At 36.6% G+C, this 18,446-nt stretch overlaps 1 long non-coding RNA gene across 1 annotated transcript in view; it reads right to left on the bottom strand.

Moving 5' to 3' along the window:
• Window positions 1–732: 732 nt before the first annotated feature.
• The window catches only part of LOC117283689, a 336,703-nt gene continuing 318,989 nt past the window's right edge, over window positions 733–18,446 (bottom strand). The window contains exon 7 of the long non-coding RNA XR_004514729.1: window positions 733–1,579. This is a non-coding gene — a long non-coding RNA (uncharacterized LOC117283689). The remainder of the gene's footprint in view (window positions 1,580–18,446) is intronic.

The following is an 18,446-nucleotide window of genomic DNA, read 5'->3' as shown; positions in this document are numbered from 1 at the left end:
ATATTTTAAATATGAAGCCTTTATCACGTGTACAGTTTTCAAATAATTTCTCCCATTCTTTGGACTACCTTTACTTTTTGTTAATTATTTCCTTTCCTTTGCAAATGTGAAATCTGAAACAATAAAATACCTAAGATAAAATATAGGATAAACTAGTGGTGTATTTAAATGGTAAAGAATATACTTAATATGTACAAATCCCTGGGTTCAGTCCCTTCTGTGAATCAGACAGGTGCACATGTGTGCCAGTGCATGAGCACACACACACACACACACACACACACACGCACACACCTCATGGGAGAGAAATTCCTTGTCATTAGTTTTAGCAATGATTTTTTGGCTATTGCTCCAAAAGTTAAGGCAATAGACACAAAGATAAGTAAGCTGGACTACATCAAGGCCTTCATTCAACCCCAGGTATAAGTCCAGCAAAAGTCCTGCTGTCATGGAAATTGTATTCTAAGAGACATGAAGGAGACAGACAGCAAATGAATAAACAGCAAACACATTCAGGTAATAAATGCTTCCAAGAAGAATATTGTCTGGTCAAAAGTAACAGAGATATAGTAGACAGGTGATGCTATTTTTAAAGGACACGTCAGTGAAAGCATTGTAGACAAAATGAAAACTGAACACCAACTAAGGAAAGTGTTCCCACAGCCATGTAGACATCTGGACTAAGATCAGTCAGGCAGGGAAAATAGCAAGTGGAAAAGAACAAAGGCAGCACCGTGTATGACAGTTTATGAAATAGCATGGGATCCTGAAGGGACAGGAGTAGCAAGAGATGAGGTTCCAGAGGGAGTGGGAGGCAGATTATAGTATGTCACCATTGCAGGGACTTAGTTGTGAGTGCGGGAGACATCACTGGTAGGTCATGGCATCATCTGACTTATGTCCCCAAAAGTGCACCCCAGCCTTGGTACAGAATAAGAGGTTAAATACAGAGGTAGGGAACCTAGTTTGGAAGCTACTACAAAGAACCTGGTGAGAAATAGTAATGGCTTGTATCACTGTGATCGCTGTGAAGAAACCTGAGAGGGGGGGAAATAACGGTAGACTTCAGTGATAGATTTGACACAGAGTCCAAGAAAAAGGTAGAATGGAGAGATTTATCTGCATAGTGAGGCATAACAACAGAATTAAGTAACTTAAATCTAGAATAGTACATCTATGGTATAAAAAAATGACTTAATGCAAAAATACCTAGACAGCTGAGGACAGGGAAGGGATGACTGATGGGAAAGGAGGCGAAGAGTAGGATGAAGACATGGGAGAAAAAGACACTGACAACGTGATTTTTGCTAATATTGAATTTGAAGATAGGGTGGTAATTTCTTAGACGGTCCTTTCAAATTTTTCAATAGACCCCATTTATTTAGAACTCAGTGAAAAATTAGAACGAACTTTAGAGACTGAAGTAAATCAGATCTCATAATTCCAAATCAAAGACAGATAAAACAAAGAAGAGGTGAAGATTCTTCTTTCTCTCTTTCTTTCTTCCATTCTCAGAAGCAGGATCAGCTGGCAGTGGGCATGGTGTGCACTGGCTCCTAAAACCTGATCCTGTGGATGTCTGCAATGATAAAGCAACGAGCACATGTCAATGTACGCCTCTAGGGGCTACAAAACATTAACAGCAATATTTTATTATAAAGCATCACTGATCACAAACCTTTGTTTTTCACTGTGGGTATATATATGTAACATTTATAACTCATCTGAAATCATTTGGAGGCCACCATCATGACAAGGCCATTCAGATCATAGGGAACAGGATTAGAAAATTAGATGGCATCATAAAACCATAGGACTGCTTTACATTTGTGGCTCTAAAATTACCTCCCAACACATCAGGAGCAAAAAACAATCAAGACAATTAGCCAGGCTCCTAGTATATCTTATTTAAGTATAGCTCTCTTGTGGACACATAAATTAATGAATTATTTAATAAGCCTTTCATAATGTTATAAGTTTCGTAAGATATTGCACTGCAGGGAGATAAATTAATTAGTCAAGGCTCTTCTTTATTTTGTTTCTTGATTCATATTGACCAATAGTTTTAAAACTGTATAAATGAGCTTGGTAATTACTGAAATGTCTGAGGATTCACGTACAGTCTTCGGTTTTTGGTTTGTTTGTTTTTTAATTCATCCTAAAAAAAGATTTACGAAAAACAAACAACATGAACAAAAAACAGATACAGTTACAACCGAACTGAGAATTTGTTTTTCCCTCTTCATAATATGAATGTTCCTCCCCTCTGTCGTATATTTTTCTCTTTATTTTCCTGAGAGAAAAGAGTGTCAAGAAAACACATTACTCAAAATGAGCCTAAGACCGAAAGCAAATGATAAAATCAAGTGATAGGTTACAAATGAGGAAAGGCTCCAGAAAACGAAATATCAAATGACAACGAAGATGCGGCGAATGTGCCGGAGCAGATGAAAAGGAAAGGCGGTAGAAGAAAGACGTACAGATTCAATCACAGACAAGCCTGAAAATTAAATGTTCCTCACAAAACTGGGTTTGCAGACAGATAAAAAGGAACTAGGAACTGCAGACAGGAAGGAATAAATAACACAGCTTATTCCTCCACAGAGTGCAACTCGGGCTTAGACAGAAGGGACCGTCAATTTAGCTTATCCACTCCCATTTCGGCACAAGGAAACAAGCCGACAAGGCCTGCAGTCACAATACCAAGTTGCCATTTGCATCTCAAAATAGAATTAATATATAAGAAGGTCTCTGGAACTAGAAACAGGGGACCTACAATCTACGTCCAGATCTTTTACAACTCTGCTGCCTTGAGGAAGCCTCTGAATCTCAGCCCCATCATCTATAAAATGGAAGGATAAGGCCAAAGGATTCCCTCCAGATCTAATATTTAATGACTTACACAAGAACTACCATTAAATTATCTTTTTTGATCCTGGATGCTAGCAGGAGAGATAAATCATCTTCAAATAGCTTGATAAATCTTTTTGTGTTTTCTTCACTTAGTACTGGGGAGTAGTATTTAAAAGTGTTTCAAATATATGTTTATTATCTTATTAACTTGCCCATCTTTCAGATCTCATGATTTATTTAATCCTTTCAGTCTGGAAATATCCATAAAGAAACTATGATAAATTTCCCTTGCAATTCTTTAGGATAGTGTCATAGGATGTACATAAAGAATTGTCATGAATAAGAGAATTATTGGTGAAATATCAGAGTGTATTATACATATAATATATTTAAAAGAAGGCTGGTACCAAAATCATCTGTAAATATCTAATGTTTATTTCATACCAAAATTATCAAAGTTTTATAAAGATCCACCTTTCTTAGGTTTCAAATATACTCTATTTTAGAAAAAATTTAGTTTACATGTAACTATTCTTTTCCATCAGTTACTATAAAAAGTCATTTTCCATCCACATATTTCAATAAAATTGTTTATACCTGTCTCCTGAAAGCATTTATTTTTAAAAGATGGTAATTTGTTTATATTACTAAAACTCTCACAAACATAAAATAATGCAGCAGTAGAGTAAAAAAATGATCTCGAAATACTATAAAATTTTCGTTAAATAGCTATGGTATTATTTGACAATTATTTCAGGACAAAATATATTAGTAAACTCAAGCACTCACAAGAGGCAAACTCCCTCTTCTTAGATATACACTAACCATCACCTTATAATTTATTGAAGTATTCATATGGTGCATATAAATTGCTATATACAGAACAGTTCATAGGTGAACAACAGTTAAGTATTTGCATGGATATAGGAAAAAATATGACTCCAAACCTGCTAGATGTCAGGTACAGAGTTCATGTCCCCCGAAATGGAAGAATGAATTTTAAGGAACATTGGAAGTTAAGAGTAGGAAATATTTAATAATAAATAGTTCTTGACAGACAAAAGGGGACCCAAAAGTGGGTTGCCACTAAGGCCCTTTGTCAGCGGTGGTTTATGCAGCAAAGTCACAAAGTGGGTAGAATGTGGGTTAAACTATAATCAACCTATAATATTCCAAGTATATCTGCATAGCTAATATTGGTATGATAGGGAAACAGGACACATAGCAAGGGTACATGGAGAGCACAAAGGCATTTTCAGGAAGGGATAGGTCCTAGTGCCACCTAGGCAACTGATGCCTATCTAGACTTCCTGGATTAGGTGGTGCCACTTGCAGTATAATTCCAAGTTACTGCTTATCCCCTAGAAGGCATGCAGGCCTGGCCACTGTATCTTTATCTTGAGGCCTTGAATGCTTGAGAGACACCTCCAACCACAATTCTGATATCTTTATTTTTTTACTCATATGCCTGAGAGCTCAGTCCCTCTTTGACTGAACATTAATTTCTGTCTAAATCAGCTGCTTATAATAGTGTCACCCTTAAACACTGAGTGTATTAGAAATGTCATAACTTAAAGTAAAGTTTCTTCTATCAGGAATATTCACCTATTACCATCACTATACCATTTAATTCAAGTAAGCCAGACAAAGGACATTTTAAGTATTACTTCCTTTAAATTTCAGGAATAACTATCTGCTCTTCAGACATTATTGATCTTTAAAATCTAATCAAATACAACAGCTATAGGAAAGTGATCAAATGAAATAATCCTAACTGGTGCAAATAATGATGCAAAAACTATATACATTTTAGCATTTTGTATACAGTTTTTTTAAAAATTTCAAGAAAATCATATATCAAAAACTAAAACAGATCAAAATACATGTAATATTCATACTCTGTATACTATATAAAAGTTTTTGTCTCAGGATATTTAAAAAAGATGTTCACAACCCAAAAGATATCCAGAAAAATAATGCTTAAGGGAACAAGAAATTGCAAGTATATGAAAAGCATTATTGCATTGTTGTTTTCCTTCAAATTCCATGTAAAACAGAACATGGGAAGAGTACAAAGCAAAGTGTGAATAGAGGTTACACAATGTGAAATTATAGCTGCTCTTTTTTCTTCATAGCATAAAACATGATTTTTATAAAGACACAACATTTCAAATGAAATAATAAAAATAATTTGATTTATCTGCTAAACTGGCTGAACAAATTTCTGCTCTCAAGCAAAATGGCATTAAAGTTAACAAAGTGCCCTTAAGGTTAGATGACTTTGAATCCAATACCAACACCACTAACTCTTAGGATAACATTGGTCACATAAGTTCACCACTCTAGCTCAACTTCCCCATCTACAAAGAAAGGACACTCTGTTATCTCAAGATGGTCAGTAAAAACTTTCTAGATGCAATCGTCATTGGGAAGCCAAATTCTAATGCATTCAGGAACTAGCAACATTCCTGCCTTCTTTGTGTCTTCAATGAAAAATTTCAGACAAGACACAGAGACATTTTTACATAGTATAGGAGAGTGTTTATTGTAAAGTAATAGAGTTTCAGAGCAAAAGACAAAGAGATTACACTTTCGAGCATGAAACCTACATGCACTAAGGTAGCAGTTATGCAGAATAAAGCTCAGACTAAATTGATGACCTTACACGGGTCTTTATGGAATATCATTTCCTTTCTCAGAAATCATTTTGCTTTACAAGGGAAATGGGGTTGTTTTACAGGACTTCAGAGGGTTCCTGTTGACTCTAGGTGGAATGTTTCCATTTGGTTTGCGCAGAGACCTTGAGGCCCTTTCCAAAAACCTCATCTCTCTGGAATTCGTGTGGCCCTGGACCTAATCAGCACTCTCACAGGATGTTACGTTCTTTTGGAACACAGTTTAAAATCTTAAGCCTCTTCGGGCTTTATCTACATCTAATGATTAAAACAAAGGAATAAAAGGAGAAAAATCATTCTTTGTTTTTCAAGTCTCACTTGCTTATGTAGCCCCCAGCTGCCCGTGTTCCTGCTTAACATTATGGCATCGACTCACATATTCAATAATTGTAATTCATAAATGTTGTGTCCTGTCTGCTTGCATGTTCCTCTTCTATAGATCGCAATCATTTATTCATTAGACTTCTTTTCTCCAAGACAGGTAGAGCAGCTCAAACATCATCTTCGTAAAACAAAAGCAAACTTTGTATTTTACTTTCAATATTTTATACCTTTCACAGGAAAAAAAGTCAACTTCAAATAGACTGAAAAAATTGAAGTGATATACCTCTAGCTTGATAAGTCCTTCCCCTTCAACACTGCATTGATATTAAATATTTAAAACCTGGAGAACTATTTTCATATAATCAAATGAAAATAAGGGTGACTAAGTAAAAGCCCAGTGCAGACCAATTTAGGGATTTGATAACAGAGATCAGAAAGGAGCAGAGCAGATGAACACTTCAACGTGTCATACAGTCTCGAGGTTTTATAGGATTTAGAGCCACGTGTGTAGGTCACCTTCCTTGCCATCACTTTACTTAAATGGGGAGAATTAAAATATAACATGTCTAAAAAATGGGAAAAGCACAAAATGGCAGCACCCTATGTTTCTGCACCGGTGCCAACGCCATTGCAGTGGACATGAGCTTTTCCAAATTACAGTTTTCTCAACTCTTTACTGAAACTAAGGATGATGCAGATTTCACAAGATTCCAGGGCACCATAAAAGAGTTATGATCCTTTGGTGCTGAGCAAAGAATAGAAAAAAACAAGCTCCCCGAACCGGCAGGTAAAATTAGCAGTGCTCGGAATGATGACCTTAGAAGGAGTGTCAGCAGTCCCGCGATAGTCTGTTGCGCTCATGGCCATGGTATGTAATGAGGATTGCAGCAGCAGCAGTAGAAACAGCAATAGTGGGACTGTGTTCAGCAGTAATTGTATAGTAATTGCGTGGATGCTCCTGGAAAGCAAGGCTTGACTGATCCTATCACATGTTATATCAAGGGCCCGCAAACTATAGCCTGCTTCCTGGTTTTGTATGGTCTGAAAGCTGAGAATATTTATAACATATTTAAACAGTTTCACTTTGAATAGTTGTAGAAGCACCTGCATAATGTCTTCAACTTTGTGGCTTCTTTAAAAAAAGATTTTAAAAATAAAAAATAAAACCTAAAGTGTGTGCCAGACGTGTATCTTACATTCTTAATCACTCCAAGCAACCCAGGACATCCTTGATCTCTTATTTAAATCTTCCTCATATTAAAACTGAGGGAAAATCTGAACAAGCCCTCTAGCTTCATTTTCCTTTAGGTACTTACTTTTAGTTGACTTTAAGAATTACTACTTCTGGAGGCCTCGCTTTAACACACTTTTAGTCTCCCAGTAGCTTTGCTGTAGATACTGGACCTGCCTGCAGCCGTGCCACTCTGGTCTACACACGTTCACTGTGTGTTCTTGAAAAACTAGCACCATCTAGATGATGCCAAGGTCTCTGTCAGATTAAGCAGAAGCTGGACACTTTTGCATCATAGTTGCAGAAGCCTCTATGTGCCTACATAGCTAACCACTGTTGAGTGCATCTCAGGGAACTTGTCTCTTAGGTGGTCCTTATCAAGGATTGTACTCTCAGTCTTGTGTTCACAAATGAAAGCTTAAAGCTTTTTACTCTTGAAATTGCACTGAGTAGGGTCTTGGTGATTCTACAGATGCTCTGAAGGCATCATTTGATTGTCTCAATTCAAAATATTTTGTTTCTTTTTAATGCTAATATTTCTATAAACTAAACTTTCCTTAGCCAAAAATTACAGGTCCCAAATCCATAGGCTCTAGTTTTATAGATCCTAACTTTTTAAGAGCTTTCTTTCTAGCCATTGTCATTTTTTTTTTTTACATTATTTGGTCTTTCTTATCGTGATAGATATGTCTAAAAGCTGACACCAATACTAAAGCCACAGCCTCAGTTTCAGCTGCCTTGAAATTTCCTCTGCTAGCCTGCCTCCTTTAGTCTCAGCTTCCCGGAAAGTCTCAGAACATGGGCAAAGTGTAAAGAAATTTTCTGTCAGAGCTTTATTCCTACTGTCAGGTAAGTACTTTTTCTGAACTGAAACCACCTAAGACTTAATTTTACCACCTATATATCTATCAACATAGATCTGTTTTTCTGAGTGCCGACTAAAATTTCCCACTAAGCTGAGTTTACAGCATTCTAAGGCTTCTCTGGCCACTTTCTCCAAATGTTTCCAAACTCCTCTTGCAACTTAGTTGCAAAGAGTTCTGAACCACATGATCAAGTATATTTAAAGCAATGACCCCACTCCAAGTACCAAATCTATCTGTCACTTCTCTTATCACTGAGACTCAGTATCCAACTCCCATAGTTTAAAGGAGGAGAGGTTTATTTTGGCTCATGCACCAGCCACAAGGCTGAAGTGACATGGAAGACGAGCAAAACAGAAAAAAAAGCTGCTCAGATCCTGCAGACCAGGAAGGAGGGAGAGTGAGGGAGGGAGAGGGAGAGGGAGAGGGAGAAAGAGGCAGAGAGAAAGAGAGGAGGGGGAAGAAGGGAGGGAGGGAGGGAGAGAGAGAGAGTTAAAGAGGGAGATATAGCTCCCAGGTGACATTCCACAATGACCTTCCTCCAACCAGGACCTAAATCCTAACAGCAAGTTAGCTGCAGCTCCCCATAAACCAGTCACCTTCCATAAAACCCTGCATGTGCTTTGGGTGGGTATTCAAAACCCAAACTACAACAGGCACTGTCTAAGATTATTATAAAATCAGAATCATAAACTGCATCTAGATTCTCAGTGTGTCAAAACATGAGTTATAACAAGACATTTGAGTGAGCCATATGTTCAATAAATTCTTAGAACCTTCATCCTAAGTAACCGTATTACATTGGCATTAGATGCTCAGTCTCTTTTGAGAATTTCTGTTGATGTTAGAATGACTCAGACTGGTCCTGCCTCTAACTGCAGACATTAATTAGGTCATCTCGTCTTATCCCTTTACTTTATAAAAACTGCAATGGACAAGCCTCTACCCTTACTTATATCCTCTCTCATATACTTTATGTTTTTGTACCAGTTGTCTTGTACTATGTGTCTATACCTGGATGTCAAGTAGATTTCTCAAATTAGACATATTCCAAAAATTTATTTATTCTCTGTCCATTCCTCCAACCACCAATTTTCTCCTCCCACGGAATTGCTAGCACAGTAAAGGAAACCCTATTATTCATGTTTATCAAACAAAACTAACAGCATAACCCTGATTCCTCTCCTTTTTGTGTCTTGTAGTCGGTTCACCAAACAAAATCTAACTGGCTAAATTTTCAGTTACACTCACAATCTAAATATACCTCACTTCCCTCATTGCCACTACCCTAGTTAGACCCTCACTGGTCTCATATAAATTAAGTATACAGAAAGTCTCCTAACTGATCCTCTTTGACTGTGTCCTCTTGATGGCCTTTAGTCACATTGCAATTAGAGTAATCATAAAATTAGCCCAATCATCTCCTTTCCTCAGAACATTCTGATGGCTTCACTTTCCCACTCAGGAAAAAAAATTTTTTTTAATGACTGACAAGATACCACGCCTTCTGCCCTCTGTTTCATTTTCTGCCTTTGTTCTTTACCATGTCAATTCTACCCAAAAACTATAACCTTGTTGTACACCTCCAACATGTGTTCTCAAACCAATGTTTATCTTTCTCTTTTCGAAGTTTGGAACACTTCTTCCCCAGGTAATTTTCTTTCCCAGGCCAGTTTCCTCATTTTGAAGTAGCTTAAGAAAATCCTTCTTTCACACCAAAATATCCCCACTCCATAACTCTCTAATTCTTTAGTTCTTGCACTCTACATTTACTTCTTACAGCCTGAGATAATTTTTATGTCTGTGTGTGCACATATGTTCTGTGCTTTGTACATAGTGACCAACAGATCAAAGCTAATATCTGTTGATCACTATATGCAAAGTCAGCTTTACAAAACAGTACATAAATAAATTGTTAGATCTATTCATGAGATTCCTATGACTATGTTAGCAAAACTTTAAAAAATACAGTACCATATAACTTGATTTTACATGTAAGTTATAGTCTATAAGTATTAGAATGTACAGTGAGGAACACTATACTATACCTATTAAGTACAGACACTGATTATCAGCATTTTGTGTGTCTTATTCTCCTTCAAATTGCTACAAATAAATTTATTTAGGAATTCTTTTACTGTTAGGCATTCAAGCTAGCTGTTTATAACTTTTCAGTATTTTATGAAATAGACAAATCTTGCCATACATAATTCTTCACTCATCCATTCAGCTATTTTTAAGACAAATTACAACAGATTGAAGTTATCAAAGAGTATATTTAGTTTTTGAGAGACAGAAAGTAGCCTTATAAAAATTTGCAGTAAGTACAGTCTGAGAATCATTCCCTCAACTCAAAAAATTCCTCATTTGTTTTTAAAACTGCCAACAATATAGATATGATATTTCATTATTGCTGTAATGAGAATATTTTATCAGTAATGTGGTTAATCTATTTTCCATTTATTTGAGATCAATATTTATATCCCAGCTCTGACAATACTCTTGACTTTCAGGCAAAGAATGGATTATAGAGGCATGAATCCGATTTTTGTGTTAAGATTTAAGAAATCACTTCAAGTTCATTAATTAGAACTGGCCTTTTGACAAGCAACCCATCATAGGTACTTTTGTTTCTTTAATGTTGACCTGACCCAGTGGTGTCTTACAGAGGATCCAGGTAATAGCTAATCAAGGGGGTATGCACTGGTGGTAAACAAGCCACATCATAATTTATAATGACTCTATTTCGGGAAAAGTTTATTTAGGGAGAAATTAGATTACTTCTGTGCAAATTCAAATAGTGTCTCCATCAGAATCTCCACATCATCCCAAATGAATTTAACAAAATAATTTTATGTCTTAGATTCACTAAGACAAAGACCAAAACCACAATTTATACATAGATATAAAACTGTTACTTGCTCCAGTGTGATTTACAGGGCACTGTTAAATCTTTCCCAAACAAAATAATTTATCTAACTGGCCTTCTATGATGTTTTAAGTTTTACCATTATAAAGACCCTTTGGGTGATGAATTTTGATACTTTCAGGGATAAGTCTGTATACTGGGAATGAGCATCAGCACATGAAGCTGTTTTCAGTTACTATCCGCCTAGGCCTTTTTGTTACCTCTCTAATGAAAACCTATAGCTGAAGAAGTTAGTTGCAAATGGTAAGAAAAAATATATCAGAAAGTAATTTCTTTTATAAAAGAAGACTAGGCTTTAGTGAGATTCCAGAGTTGAGGATAGGAAGTTAAAGATATATTCCAAGACAAAAAATACAATCAGAAATAGATTGGTAGTGCCTGCCTAAAGAACTGCTAAGAAATATTCTGGGATGATATAGTTAAATGGAAACCTTTAGCCTGAGCAGATGAAGTGGGTATAATATCGCTGGTGCCCTTGTTTGACTACACTAGGGCAGTGCTTTGCAAGCACAACTCGCATCAATGTACTTGAAAAGTTTACTAAAACAGATCGCTGGACACCAACATAAGTTCTAACTAAGTAGGTCTTGTTTGGGCTTGAGTTTCAGGAGGTGATGTTGAAAAGACTGGCCAAGGCCCACACTTAAGGAAGCACTTGTTTGAAGAGTTAAATACCAGTCCCTTACTATGGCAGACTGAAGGAACAAGATTGGCCTATTCCTTCCAATTCTCTGCTGCAGATGTAAACACTCAACCTATCCTTGGACCTATAAAGTAGAAAGCCTCATGTAATAATCTAATTCCATTGTAGCACAAGTGTTTAAATACCTTACAGAATTCCTCAGATTAGGTTTGCCAGATTTTATGTGTAAGTATGTATGTGTGTATATATGTATACCTCTCTACTACAAATATGTACCACAAACTATTTATCTGAAATTCAAATGTAATCAGGCATTGTGCTCTTTATTAATCCTATCTATCTCTGACTTTAGCAATGTTAGAAAACTTTGGAAGAGCTTAGTGAAATGATTCCATGGCCTAAACCAGAGCTACACAGACAATTAAAACAAAGAGTTCAGAAACACAACACGAACGAATGTGAGGGTTCTAAATCTATCTTGTCAAAATAAATGGTATTCAGTTCTGCTTAGGAGGCTGCAAACGTAGTAAGATAAGAAATAACAGCCCAGCTGGGGATTTAGCTCAGCGGTGCCGCCGCCTGCCTCGCAAGCTCAAGGACCTGAGTTCCATCCCCGGTACCAAAAAAAAAAGAAAAGAAACACAGCCCAGAATTCTGTAGAAAGAACAAACAGTTTAGTGTTTGGGAGCCAAACTCTGCCAACCCCCTGTGTTACATCAGTTTGACCTTGCTCCACGGTACTGTTAAGCAATCCAAGCAATTGAATAAAGGAATGGTAGGAAACTGAAAGTATATTCTATTGTGAGCCTGCATTAACCAATGCTCAAACAAGGAAAAGTCATGGTACTTTTAAAAAATTAATTTAATGCAAGGATTTGATTAAAAGGAGATGAAAGATCTGGAGGAATAAAAGAGAATAGGTAATTTATTCCAAAATTAATAGCTAAACAGAGCTACCACCTCCCACAGCACTGAAGAAGCGCAGGTATGTTATGCCCCAAACCATGGTCACTGGCAATTGAAAATGCTATCGTTGGATCTGAGCTAGCCTATGTGTAATCAAGGCTCATGACCTGTGGTAGCCATTGTGACTGTTACCACATTTCTGGGAATGATTCTGCTGCTACTTTGGAAAGCCCTGCCAGACACTAGAAAAACAAAAATGGCTTCCTTTCTCCTCCTTCTAATTTCACAGGAGTATTTCCCATGGATTGAACATGACAGGAAGCCAGCTGGCAGGAAATCTGGAGAAACACTGTTTATGAGCTTACAGCTCTGCTAGGCAAGGAGAGAATAAAAGGAAAATGTGAAAGCTAACACAATATAGGCACTGCATCACACAGTGTCTTCTCTAATCCACTTTTGTACCTACAATTTCCCCCATATTTCAACTTTCAACAAACAACCTTAAAGCGTCAGGTTTTCATACTACAAATAGCAATCACTTTCTAGAAAGATGAAGATAATCTCATTTACTCCATTTAAAAAGGTACACACTAAATGAAATAAGTGACCAGGTTATGCTCCACTCCAAAATTATTTAAAAGATCATGTAGGAATATTATAACCTAAAATTATATTGCAACTCCTCTTACATAATACAGTAGGAAAATGGAGTGGAAATATTAATAATATATAAAATATGCATAAAGCAAGCAGACAGGAAAACATGAGAACTCACTACAGTCCTTCTCTTTGTAACTACCCCTAAGGACATAGGTTCCAACTGTCTCTTAAGGCCAGCTGTTCAGGATGATATGTTGCATGTTGTCTGTCAATACTGACTTCCAAACAGCAAGGTTGCCATGCTGTGCCATCCGACCAACCTTTCCATAAAATGTATTTGTACGTTTTAAAAGTCTAATGGAGCCCAGTCTTACATATAACACTGTTGTTTCATGCCCAGATGCCAGTGCTCCTGCCATTTCAGTTGCCATCACTCTCAGGGGACCCTTTCTTTCCTCTTTCTTCTACCTTCTGGTCTCTAGTACTTCTTTATCATTGGAAGAAACTAAAATAATTTCCAGAAAAAGCATCTGAAATGTAATAAACAAGTACCTGCCCCACTGATGGGGAAGAGCCTAGGGAAAGGCGGATGTGAGATGAAGAACAATAAACTCAGGAGACTCAGGGAGAGACTCCATAGAGAACATCAGGGTAACAGATTCAATCATAGTAACTCACTGCTGCTCCCAACCTCAAACCTCTATCAAAATTTTCACTTTTTCCTGCTCTGAACTCCAGCCCTCACTAAAAAGATAGAAATGCTTCATTTCTTACTGGAAGTCAAAGTATAGTTTTATGGAATACAACCACAAAAGCAACTCTATTATCAATAATCTAACATTTACATAGCGCTTAGTATTGTCCAAAAACTTTTTCTAATCATTTTCTGTGTATTATATCCTAGCACTGTCAGATAGCCTAAAATTACCTGAATAATATATACAGTAATATATATACATATATAAGTAAGTATATAAGTAAGCACTGAGATAGCTCTAATTTCACTGATGTAGAAAATAAGATATAAAGATGTTAATTTTTCCAAGGTCAACCAGCAAGTAAATGGCTGAGTAAGGACACAGACCCATTCTATCTGGCTCCAGAGTCTATGTTCTCGATCCTATAACCGTCTTATCTTCCTCACCTGATCTCACTGCCACATCCAATGCCTCTTATAAACTGGCTGAAATATTTTTAAGGCAGTGATCTGGCACTAAATATAACTTTCCTATTCCATTGGTCTGCATTACCAAATGAAGGAGTTGACTAAATTATTATACACTAGACACACAAAACCGACAACTCCTGCTCGATTTCTTGTTACTGTGAACCTGGACCTAAAACAAAGCTGCTGTTGAAGAACCATCACATCTGGAGCATAGTAAGGAAACAATAAGTGTGCATCATATAATTACATGAATCACCTCTCTCTGCAAAGATGTACTGTGTATGTGCCATGTTGCGTGTTGAATAAGCCCTCTATTCTGTATGGTTGCTAAGAAGCTTTCTTAAATACGAGATTAATCATCTGTAAATTATTAAACTTCAAGTTTCATTCTGTCCCAAATGATGGAGAACTACCCAAGTATAACATTGTAGAAGAGGTAAAGACAAAATTTACAAACTTTTTAAAGGAAACTAGACAAGGTTATTGGACTCTGAAGCCCAAGTGATATTATACTGACATTTTCTCAGGTCAGACTCTATGGACACAATAGTATTTCAATAAGCCCTAAGTAAGGATTTGACTTCTGGTGCCCTCTCTAAAGTCTTAAACACACTTTAATTATCTTTGAGTCATGAATAATATTGAAGCCAATTAGAATAAGGTTATACTTTCAAGGGTGGACCCATAAAAAGAGCCTCTGTTTCTTACAGCAAACACCAAGAGAGCCTTTAGACAGGAGACTGCCCACTCCTGAACCTATATTTAATCACAAGTCTAATTCTCCTTGTCCTCAGCTAATAGAAATTGAAATTGTAATGTGGGCATTATTATCTCTTTGTGGAAAAAATTTAATTAATAATGAATGTCCTGATTGTCCTTCATCTGAATAGTAGGTCTGGACCAAAATAAAAGCTGAAGCAGTCCTCTGATGAAATCAACAATATAGAAACAATGTCCCCAAGGGCCCCTTCTCCAAGTTGTATTTTTCCTTCTTCTTGTTATCTTTTCCACAGCTCCTATTTTCCCTTTCTGCTTTTAGAGCCCTGCACTGAAAGACTACATCACTTAGCACACTGGAAAGAAGTTACTGAGGAGACTCCCTCAGCTATGTCCTTGGCTCCTTTCTCTGCTGTATTTCCTCAAATTCCTTTAGGAACTGTTCCACTTTTCCTTGCCCTCAACCTTAACTTGCACTGCTGCCCCAAATGATATTCCCTAGGAAAATGACTTTTAATGCATCACCAGTGTCTCTAGTCCTTACAAAACAAAAGGGTCAGACTAAGTGTAAGAGTTTGGTTACGCATTTAATAGCTGAAAACTTACCTGTGGGTAGTTACCCGGGTGCCGATTTTTGGTTCTGGTCCCTAAGGTTCTCACAAATTTTTCCTTTTTAAAAATGAAATCTTAAGGCACACCCTTCATACCTAAACACCAGCTGCATCCTCCCAGCAGGATCTCCTTAGTGTGACAGGCAAGTGCATTATGCTAAGTAGATAATCACAACAATTAACTGAAAAGGTTATAATTTCATCCTGTTTGGTACAGTTGGCCTGTCATAAATGATTAGGTTAAAATAGATCTCAAACTCCCCTCTGAAAAATTGACAAAATAAAAAGTAGAAGAAGAAGAAAGAAAAAGATGACAGCTAAGAACTTTTATCTTGGTCAAATTAAATATTCTGAAATCTCACTGCTGGCTGATACACTAGAGAGATTTAGTAGATGATGAATCCTTTCAACTTAGTTAATGGTATATAGCTTAGAAATATAAATACTGAATATAAGGCACAAGGACTGTCAACCTTCACAAAGAAATGAGAAAAATATAGAAATAGTTCTGTTAACAGTTCTGAGTCCTAGCTTCCAATTTTGTTTGCCCATATGCTAGGCATTATCACCGATCTGCAGCTGTGTTTGCATCCTGGAATCTTTGGCACAATTTATATTCTCTTTCCAGTCACCACTTTCATTACTCATAAAATTAAAAGCTCAAACAAAAGTAGTAGAGTATTACCCAAAGCTAACATTCTGTCACTGTACAATAATCCTCTAAATCAAAGATGAACAGACTTCAGTGACAAAAAATTATTCAATGACTGTATTATTACTACCACTATAGGAGAGATTTACCATTTGATGTCATTCCTTTTCTTTCCTTCTATTTGTACTATATCTCTTGTTATTTCAGATAAGAATAGATGCTAGTTACCTTCAAGAGTTTTTCCTTCAAACAACTTTCAGTTTGTCTGGAAAAGTGGAACCTGAACACACTACACACAGAATCAACCTAAAATATAGTGCACAAAAAGATGTGGATCCAAAGACCAAGGTCACAGAATCTGGCTTCTCTTAGAAATGAAAAACTCCTGTAGTTTTGTCATAGGTATTCTAGAATTTTACACAATATTTTTCATTCCATAAAACAAACTACACGTATTTTATTCACATCAAATTGGACCCTACTGTGGCATGGAAGAGTCTGAAAATATAAGATGAACAAAGTGGGCACGAACTGCCAACAGTGTCTCTGCTGGTGCATTTCATTTACATTGTGAAATACATCTGACCTTTTTTCCAGAAAGTCTGAGGATTCACTCTCTACTTTTTAAATATATTTTATTTCTTTTCAAAAGTTTCTCTAACAACTTGTTTATTGTTATTGTTTTACCAAATCACTACTGTCAAAGAATAACTCTCTTATTTTCAATTCCTAAATCCATTGGTATTTTTGATCTGCCTCTATCCAACTATTTAAGCTTTGCTTAGTACTGTTACATTCCATGACTCCCTGAATTGCTCTGCACAGTGCATTGTTTTTTCATGTGCTTTCCCAGTAAACAGGAGACCTCCATCAGCACAAGGATGCTGAGTAACACTGGCTCCTGTATACTTTGGTATATAGTAAATACTAATAGTACACAGAACTGAGTTCCTCATTAAAAGTTATTCTTCACCCTTTGCTGTTTCTAATGGGGCCAGATTTCTCGCAAGTATATTTTTTATAGATCCATATGGTTCAGGAAAAGGCCCCCTCACCTTGGTTCCAGTGGATGGACCACATTCTAAGGGGAGTGGTGATAGTCTTATTCTTTTTTATCCAGAGATTGAGATTTGGTAATACATGGGAGGGAAAATTTATTTAACAACCAAATTCCAGTAGGGTGGTATTTCAAAGTTTGGTTACATGCAAAGAGGAGGTCGTGGACCAACGTTCTTTTCATCTTTCTCTGTCTACTATGAGCAGGTTGACTTCGTCCCCACACTGGATTTGCCTCTGTTTGTAAGATAGACAGATGTCACCCACACATTTAAAATGCAAAACTATACCTAAGGAGTCATTAGAAAAAACTCTTAGCATTGTTATAAAAGTTTTTGTCTTCGCAGTAAAAATAGACACAGGAAGAAAAAGTTCCACTTCTGTGCTACATATTCGCTTTTTTTAATGTTACATCTTGGACTTTGGCTGCCGTGTCACAGCCCTAAGTAGAACCAACTCTAAGAAGAAGAGAACATGCTGAGGAGGGATATATTAGAGAATAGAAAAATACCTAACCACTCTTAGTAACTTAGTAATCCAAACCTTATTATGTGAAGTAAATTTCCCCTTTTTGTTGAATTGTATAGGATTTTAATGTCAAATTTCCATAATAACTACAACATTCTCTCAGTAATGTATGGATTATTCAAATTACAAAGGTATCACTGGCATTCAGAAAGGGAAAAAATGCACTTAACTAAGTCAGGGTAGCTGGACAATGTACTATTGACATTTTGAGTCTGATAATTCTTAGTCAGGGAGGGTGACACTGTCTGTTTCAGGCTGTTTGCCAACCTCTTTCTATCCAGTAGATATTAATGGCACCCATCACTCAACTACAATAATCAAATAAGCCTCTACGAATTGTCAAATGTCTTCTGAGAAACGCAATTCCCTCTAGATGAGAGGCACCCATCTACTTCTTATATAGACATGTCAATGCTGGGTCAGAGCATGAAGTGATTTTCTCAAGATTGAACAGTTAAGGTAATAGAAGGGAATAGAAACTCATGCATTTTCTTCATGTGCTCACATGTGACTACGCCTCAGGAGTAGTGCTTAATAAACTAACGCATCCAGTTATAACATATTAATGAAATAATGGAAACATATTAATACAGTATTAGGCTTGCTGTCAGTGACCAAAATTCAAAACAAGAAAGTTTCAGACAAGATGCTGCCTTTTTACACTACCCCAGACCCAGTAAGTAGATGGAT

The sequence above is a fragment of the Fukomys damarensis genome, unplaced genomic scaffold, assembly GCF_012274545.1.
Source record: "Fukomys damarensis isolate Sample0158 unplaced genomic scaffold, DMR_v1.0_HiC HiC_scaffold_29, whole genome shotgun sequence".
In the NCBI taxonomy this organism is placed as follows: Eukaryota; Metazoa; Chordata; class Mammalia; order Rodentia; family Bathyergidae; genus Fukomys; species Fukomys damarensis.
Note: the sequence above shows the minus strand (reverse complement) of the source record. Positions and strands in the feature narration are given on the sequence as shown.